The sequence below is a fragment of the Geospiza fortis genome, unplaced genomic scaffold (genome assembly GCF_000277835.1).
Source record: "Geospiza fortis unplaced genomic scaffold, GeoFor_1.0 scaffold106, whole genome shotgun sequence".
Lineage (NCBI taxonomy): Eukaryota > Metazoa > Chordata > Aves > Passeriformes > Thraupidae > Geospiza > Geospiza fortis.
The window spans coordinates 3,067,033-3,073,964 of NW_005054377.1; positions in this window are offsets into that span (position 1 = coordinate 3,067,033).

The following is a 6,932-nucleotide window of genomic DNA, read 5'->3' on the forward strand; positions in this document are numbered from 1 at the left end:
AGAGAAGCTGTGGCTGCCCCTGGATCCCTGGAAGTGTCCAAGGCCAGGCTGGACAGGGCTTGGAGCAGCCTGAGATAGTGGAAGTTGTCCCTGCCTACGCCAGGGAGTGGAACTGGGTGATGATTCTCTTTCTGTGGCTCAATCCAGCCTCTTCGAACCAGCATAAAATTCACCCCTCCAGATCTTATGTCTCCTTCCAAAAATAATTTCCCATCTCTGCACCAGCCACTATCCCCAGAGCAGGACCCCAAACTCACCACCCTCCCATGTGCCCATGTCCCCATGTCCCCATCACTGCCCCAGGGGTGCCAGTCTGAGCACAACTGCCCTGAGTCTCAGAAAACACCACCAGAACACACCCCAGGCAGAACTTGTCACACAAAAGTTATCATTTGAGGTATCTCAGCCCTCTTTAAACAGCAGAAAATCCATCCCAGAGATGTATTCCAGCACCTTGTGCAGCTCAGCCGGGGACACGTGATGCTGGGGCACATCCCAGCCTTGGTGGATCTCCAAAAACAGGAGCCTTCCCTTAACATGGGCTGCTAGAGGCCATTCCTGCGTGAAAAACAAAGTCTTTTTAGGTCATTTAACCTATTCCCAGGGTTCAGCAAAGCTTCTTGCAACCTTGTTACAGATATGATTCACACAATGATATTTCAATCACTTCCTCTGGGAGGCTCTTTCCAACAATGCAGATTTCTTGGCAGGAGAAGAATTCCCAGGGACTGAGCTGAAGTTTTCCTTCACCCTTCAAATGCATCCTCTCAAACAGGTTCAAAATGAGAATTTCCCTCCCTTTTCATTGCTCTCCTGAGGAGCCACATCATTCCTCAAGGACACGTGCCAAGCCCAGGGAAAAACTGGGGTGAAAATCCAAAAATCAGAGCTACAGTGATCCTAATCCAGTTCAGAGAAACCCACTGGAGAAAAAATATGGCAGGTTCTCCACAACTCCCTGACAGGAGGGTGGAGCCAGGTGTGGGTCGGCGTCTTGTCCCAAGGAACAAGTGATGGGACAAGAAAAGACAGCCTTGAGTTGCACCAGGGGAGGTTTAGACTGGGTGTTAGGAATAATCCAGAAGTGTTGGAATCACCATACATGGAGGGATTTAAATCCTGTAGATGTGGCACTTGGGGACATGGGTTAGTGGTGCCCTTGGCTCTGCTGGAGAATGGTTGGACTCAATGCTCCTAAAGGACTTTTATGATCTAGAGGATTCCAATTTTTGTCCTTTTCATAATTTCCCAGCTCAGAGATATTTTTTTTTGGACCAGGAAAATCCCAGTGACACACCCCAGGTCTATCCCATGGCTTTTCTGCAGGTGAACTCCAGGTGCCTGTAAAGACAGACTCTAATCTAAGAGTCTGCTAATCCATGAGTCTCCTGATGTCTGACAGGATGAAACTTTGCCGTGTTGGACTTCAAAAATTGCTGATTTCTGAAGACTAAATATGCTTGAATGTCGTGTAGCACAAACTCAGAATCCTGGAATCACTAAAGCTGGAAAATCCCACCAAGATCATCAAGTCCAACCAGCAATGCCAAGGCCACCTCTGACCCATGTCCCCAAGTGCCACATCCATAATTTAACCTCTCCAGGGATGGGGATCCCCCACTTTCCTGCCAGACAGGCCACCCCCATTTTATCAGAAATGAACACCCAGTCCTGGATCTGCTCCTGGAAAGAGGGGACAGAGCAATGCAGGATGCAGATGAAATGAGAAATTTTTAAATTGCCTTTGAGCAGGGCTGTGGGAGAGGGAGGAACAGAGGCATTTTCCTTGCCTGGAAGACACCTCTGTGTTCTGCAGGGGAAAACTGAAGGAGAAAATTTCATTACCATTGGTTGGGTTTTCTTGCTGTACCAAATGATGGTTTGGCCATGATTTTCCTCCCTCTTGCAGCTCAGTCTCTCACTGTTTTTTATTTTGAATTATTCTCTCCCCAAAAGTACAGGAAAATAAACTTCTTATCCCTGCAAGTAATTGTGGAGGGGATCCAGTAGACAAAGCAAAAAGTACAAATACAGCCAGATTTGTGATTTTGCAAAATATTAAATTGCAAAGAAACAGGCTTTGTATTAGAATTGTTTGCTATTATCCATCTCTTGAGCATCTCTGGAAACAAACCTTCTCCCCTGAGAAGGAATAACTCATCCCTTTTTATTATTTTTATTATTATTACAGTGCTCAAGACACCGTTGTGGAAGCGCTGTGGTATCAGATCAGTTATCAAAGATGAGCAGTCTTCTCTTGTATTAAGTGATGTGGAAATATCATGAGACAGCCCCTGATGCTGCAAATTTGCAATTTAAATGACTGAGCACTGGGGAAAAACAAGGAGGAAACTGAGGCACAGGAAGGTGTTTTGCCCCCAGTGTTATTTCAGCACTTTTGAGCAGGAAACTGAAGAGATTCAGAGGATTTGGGCTGTTTGAGGTCACACAGAGAAAGTTTATGGTGAACTCAAGAGGTGAAAGCTGAGCCAGATTTCCCAGTGCTTAAATCCAGCAGTGAATCCATGTTTGCTGGAACAAAGGGAGCAAAACTGTTAAGAGAATTATTGCTCATGTCCATCTGTCTTGATAAAAGCATGAAAACATGGAATCAGGGAATGGCTTGGGTTGGAAGGGGCCTTAAAGTTCATCCCAACCCTTGCCATGGGCAGGGACACCTTCCACTATCCCAGGTGGCTCCAAGCCCCATCCAGCCTGGATAGGGTCCCCTGTGTGATGTGGGCATGCTGAGATCTTCCTTCCTGCATCCCACCAGACCCTGGAGCCATAGCAAGGCCCTGGAAGGAATCCCAAAGTTTAGGGAAGGTTCTGGTGAACCCTGTGACACAAAATTTCTCCCTATTTTGACGGCAACCCTCAGACAGGACCCGCAAGTGTCATCCAAGCCTGTGCAGGTGGCAGGATGGACATTCCAGGTGGGATAAATCCCCAGGTGTGAGGGTCACTGGCACCCACTGAATGCTCCATAGGAATTATTTTAAGCCAGGTATGAGGTGGAGAAAGTCTCAGAACTTCCCAAGCCTGGAGTGGTGCTGATTGTCCCATCTCTGGAAACATTTTACACCAGCTTGGACAGGGCTTTGAGCAACCAGATCCGGTGGGGGACATCCCTGCCCATGGCAAGGGGTGGGGCAGGATGACCTTGAAATGTCCCTTCCCACCCAGACCATTCCATGATTCTCCCATCACATTCCCTGCTGGCTGCAGAGCCTCACGTCACCCCCCTGGGACCCCATCCCAGGCTTTATCCCACCACAGGACATCTTGCACAACCCATCCTCTTCCCACTGCTTGTGCACACACGCACACAAACCTATTATTCCATCAGCCACAGTGATCCCAGCAAAGCCTCTGAAAAAAGGAAGCTGCCCACTGCCCACCAGCTTTTGGGATCTGCTCCCTACAGACCTAGGAAGGGCATGCGAATCCCTTTAGTGCTGGGTCGCGTTTGGTTTGTTATGAACATTTTTTTCCCTCTTTTCTCTGTGTCTCTCTGGACCAGGATCCCGGGATGGGGCCAGCATGAGAAAGTGGGGGCTGTCCGTGCAGATGTTGCCCGGGGAAGCCGAGGTTCCCACAGCGGGTAGGAAGCGGGGCCTCACGGAGCCGGGATGGGGCTGCGGAAGTGGCAGCAGGGCTGGTCCAGGGATGATGGGAGAGGAGAAGCCAAGCAGGGGGGGCCCCGGCCTGGAGGGGGGGGACATCTATTCTTGGAGAAAAAGGGGGGCCCTGGTTGGGGGGGTTTTATTGTAAGGCTTTGTTTACACCCCGAGCTGAATGAATCAAATGACCTTGTTTCCCTACCATGCATTGTTGCCGTGATAAAAGAATAAAAGGTGAAACTCTATTCCTTCCTTTCCCCATCTCCGCAGTATTCTCCAAATCCCCAGGCAGGAGCCTGTTGGGATGAAAGTGCCAAACAACGGAGCTATGAATGAGATGCAGGCCCTGATCCTGCTGCTCCTGACCTCATTCCTTCCCAAAATCCTTTCCCCATGGGGTGAGACCTGTCCTCACAGGGCTCACTGTGTCCCTTCCCACAACACACCTTTTGCCACCACCATTGGATGGATCCCATTTCGCCCCTGGAGAGATGCAGCAGCATGCCCACTGCTGCCACACACAGAGACATTATTCCCAGGGAATAGCAACATCCAGGCATGGTTGCTTACACCCCTGCAGTTTTTGGGAGCTGAACTGAAGCCCTCCTTGAAGGACCCAACTTTGCAGCAAACCACCTGCTCTTGGTGCCAGCTGCACGGAGATATTTTGGTGCAAGTCCTGATTACGGTTTATTTTACCTTTTAATTGGCCCCTGGTGATCCCCACTGCTGCTTGATAACTCCCCCACCAAGAACTCAGCAGTTTTTGGGGTATTAGACTTTGCAGAGCTATGAAGATCCAGGTTTGAGGATTACCAGGATTGCTGAGTGCATGAGATGGTCCTTTTTGGTTTGAGCATCACAAAAACCCTCAGGGAGAAGGGCAGAGGGTTATGTTGGGTTTGAAATGACAGTTTTCCCTCCTTGTCACAATTTATAAAGATTTTTACATCTCTAGGATGAAGAGAAAGAGTGAAGTGTTTCCCAAATTCTGGCCCCTCCAGGGACATCCCTCGGGGTACCCTTGGCTCCACATGGAATTCAGCTCCTGCACTGGGATTTGCCATATTCATGGATGTTTCCTTCTTCACCTCTTCCAACTTAAGGCATTTTGATTCCTTCGGGATCATATTTTAATTTCTGAACGACTTCTGGATTTTATTAGCACAATGTCAGAGATTCTCACTGGGGACAAGTTGAAACCTCATCCCAAAAACCTCATCCCAGCTTCTTCCCCTCTCTCCCAGCAACTTGCGGATGGTGATGGAGCTTTCCTGTCTGAGAAACATCAGTGCAACACGGAAAGCATCCTAAGTAGCTTGTACTACCAATCTGCTGTGAATTCAGCCCTGGAAAGCTGATTTTTCGGGGGGGTACAGGTGTCTCAGGTACTTCAGGGCAGCTCAAATGTCACCGAGTGCCCACATCCTGTGTGGGCAGCTGAATCACACACCCGTGGCGCAGATATCCACATCCCAGGAGGGTGTTTATCCCACAGAAACCCAACCAGACAGTCCATGAGGTGACTCAGCAGACCACAGGGAGGTCTCTGATTTATGGGGAGGTGAATCACTGCCTGGGAATATTTGCCAGAGATCCATAGGCAGTGTAGGAGGCTAAAAACCTGAGCTGATAAAAAGACATAAACACTTAGAGGCAGGTAAAAGAGTTGTGGATCCAGGTCATCCACCTTGGGAAATGCTCCTTCCCAGGACAGAACCCAGGGAATTCCTACCCTAGAGCTGGAGCTGGGGTTGTGCTGAAATGAGTCTGATCCTGTTTCCCTGAACTGGCTTACAGAGAAGGAGAGAGGTGGGCATGAAACCCCAGACCTGGACCTACAGAGGAACTCAGACACACAATTTTAGGTCCTTTCTGGCCACCAAAGCTATGGATTTATTGTTATTTCAAGGAATTACAAATAATCCAGCCTTTACAAAGGTACCCTGACCACACTCACCACTGGAAGAGACTGGATGGACTCATCACTGAAGTCATTCAGTCATGACTTTATATTGCTTTATATTCTGCCTTATGAGCTTTTCCTTTTATTTATTCACCTCTCCAGTCCTTGCTTGATCACAGACTTCTCATTAATTAATATTAAGGATTAGCCTAGGTTCTTTGGTCAGTGATTAGCCATAATCAAGGTTTTAATCCTTGGCTTCCTTCATTCATGTGCTCCATTTTACTGGCAGACTCCTTTTTTTTGGCCTCATATCCTTCAGATTTCCCCATGGCTGGAGGCAGGTGGATTTAATGAATTTAATGCAACCTGTGGATGTAGGACACGCTGCCAGAAGGTACAGGATGGCCATAAATCTTGAAAATTTACATGAGCATTAGAAGAGCACATTTTGGGCCAAGGTCAAGAAACCCTTGGCTGAGAACAGAGGTGGGAAAAGAGAATTAAAAACACAAAGAGGTAGAAATAAGCAAAGAAAAGCCCTGTCTGTTACCCAGAGCCAGAAGAAGGGATGGACAGGGTGTATTTTGGCTGTGACACCACAGGCAGGTGGATAAATAAAAGCCCTTTTTCCACTCTCAGTGGCCCAACCCTTTTTTCAGTACCATGTGAACACCCTGTTTGCCATCCATGCCACCACTTCCCAGCCTGTGCAGCCCCAGCTGGGGATGGGAATCCATAAATTTCAGCAAAGGAAGGCATGAGGCTACAGGAGTGCAGCAGCAGTGGTCCTTGAACAAAGTGGGTGTCCCAAGTAGGAGGAATTAATCACTTGTCTCACTCCATGGATAGCAAAAACCAACCATGAGACCTCCTCAGCCTGGATTCTGAACTTTCAGGGACCAATTTTTACCCCCAAACCTGATAATTGTATCAACTGGACTGAGCAAACAATTCTGTAATGCCTCCATCTCCTCTCCATCTCTGCACCAATGCATCCAAATAATCCAATATTTATACTCTGATCTCATTCAGATTTACACTGAAGGACTGGACACCAAAAAGCCCTGGGATCTGTCTGATAAGAGGACAGGGAGATGCATTTTGGCATAAGATTTGCAGTTTGATCAGCAAAAGCAATTTTGGTGGGGTTTAAAATCCACTGATGTCACATCATGGAATGAGATCTTGCATAAGGCTGAGTATCATAAATACTGACACTTGAGATTATCCTGTGCAGGGATTAAAAGAAACCAAAACACCCCAAAAGAGGGACTTTCTGCCATCTAGGGGTTGTGGTTTTCAATTACAATCAGGACTGAAAAAGGAAAACTGTGATTTCACCCCTCTTGAATCCATGCTTGTAAATATGCCCTTATATAAAAAATTAATATACACTCTTT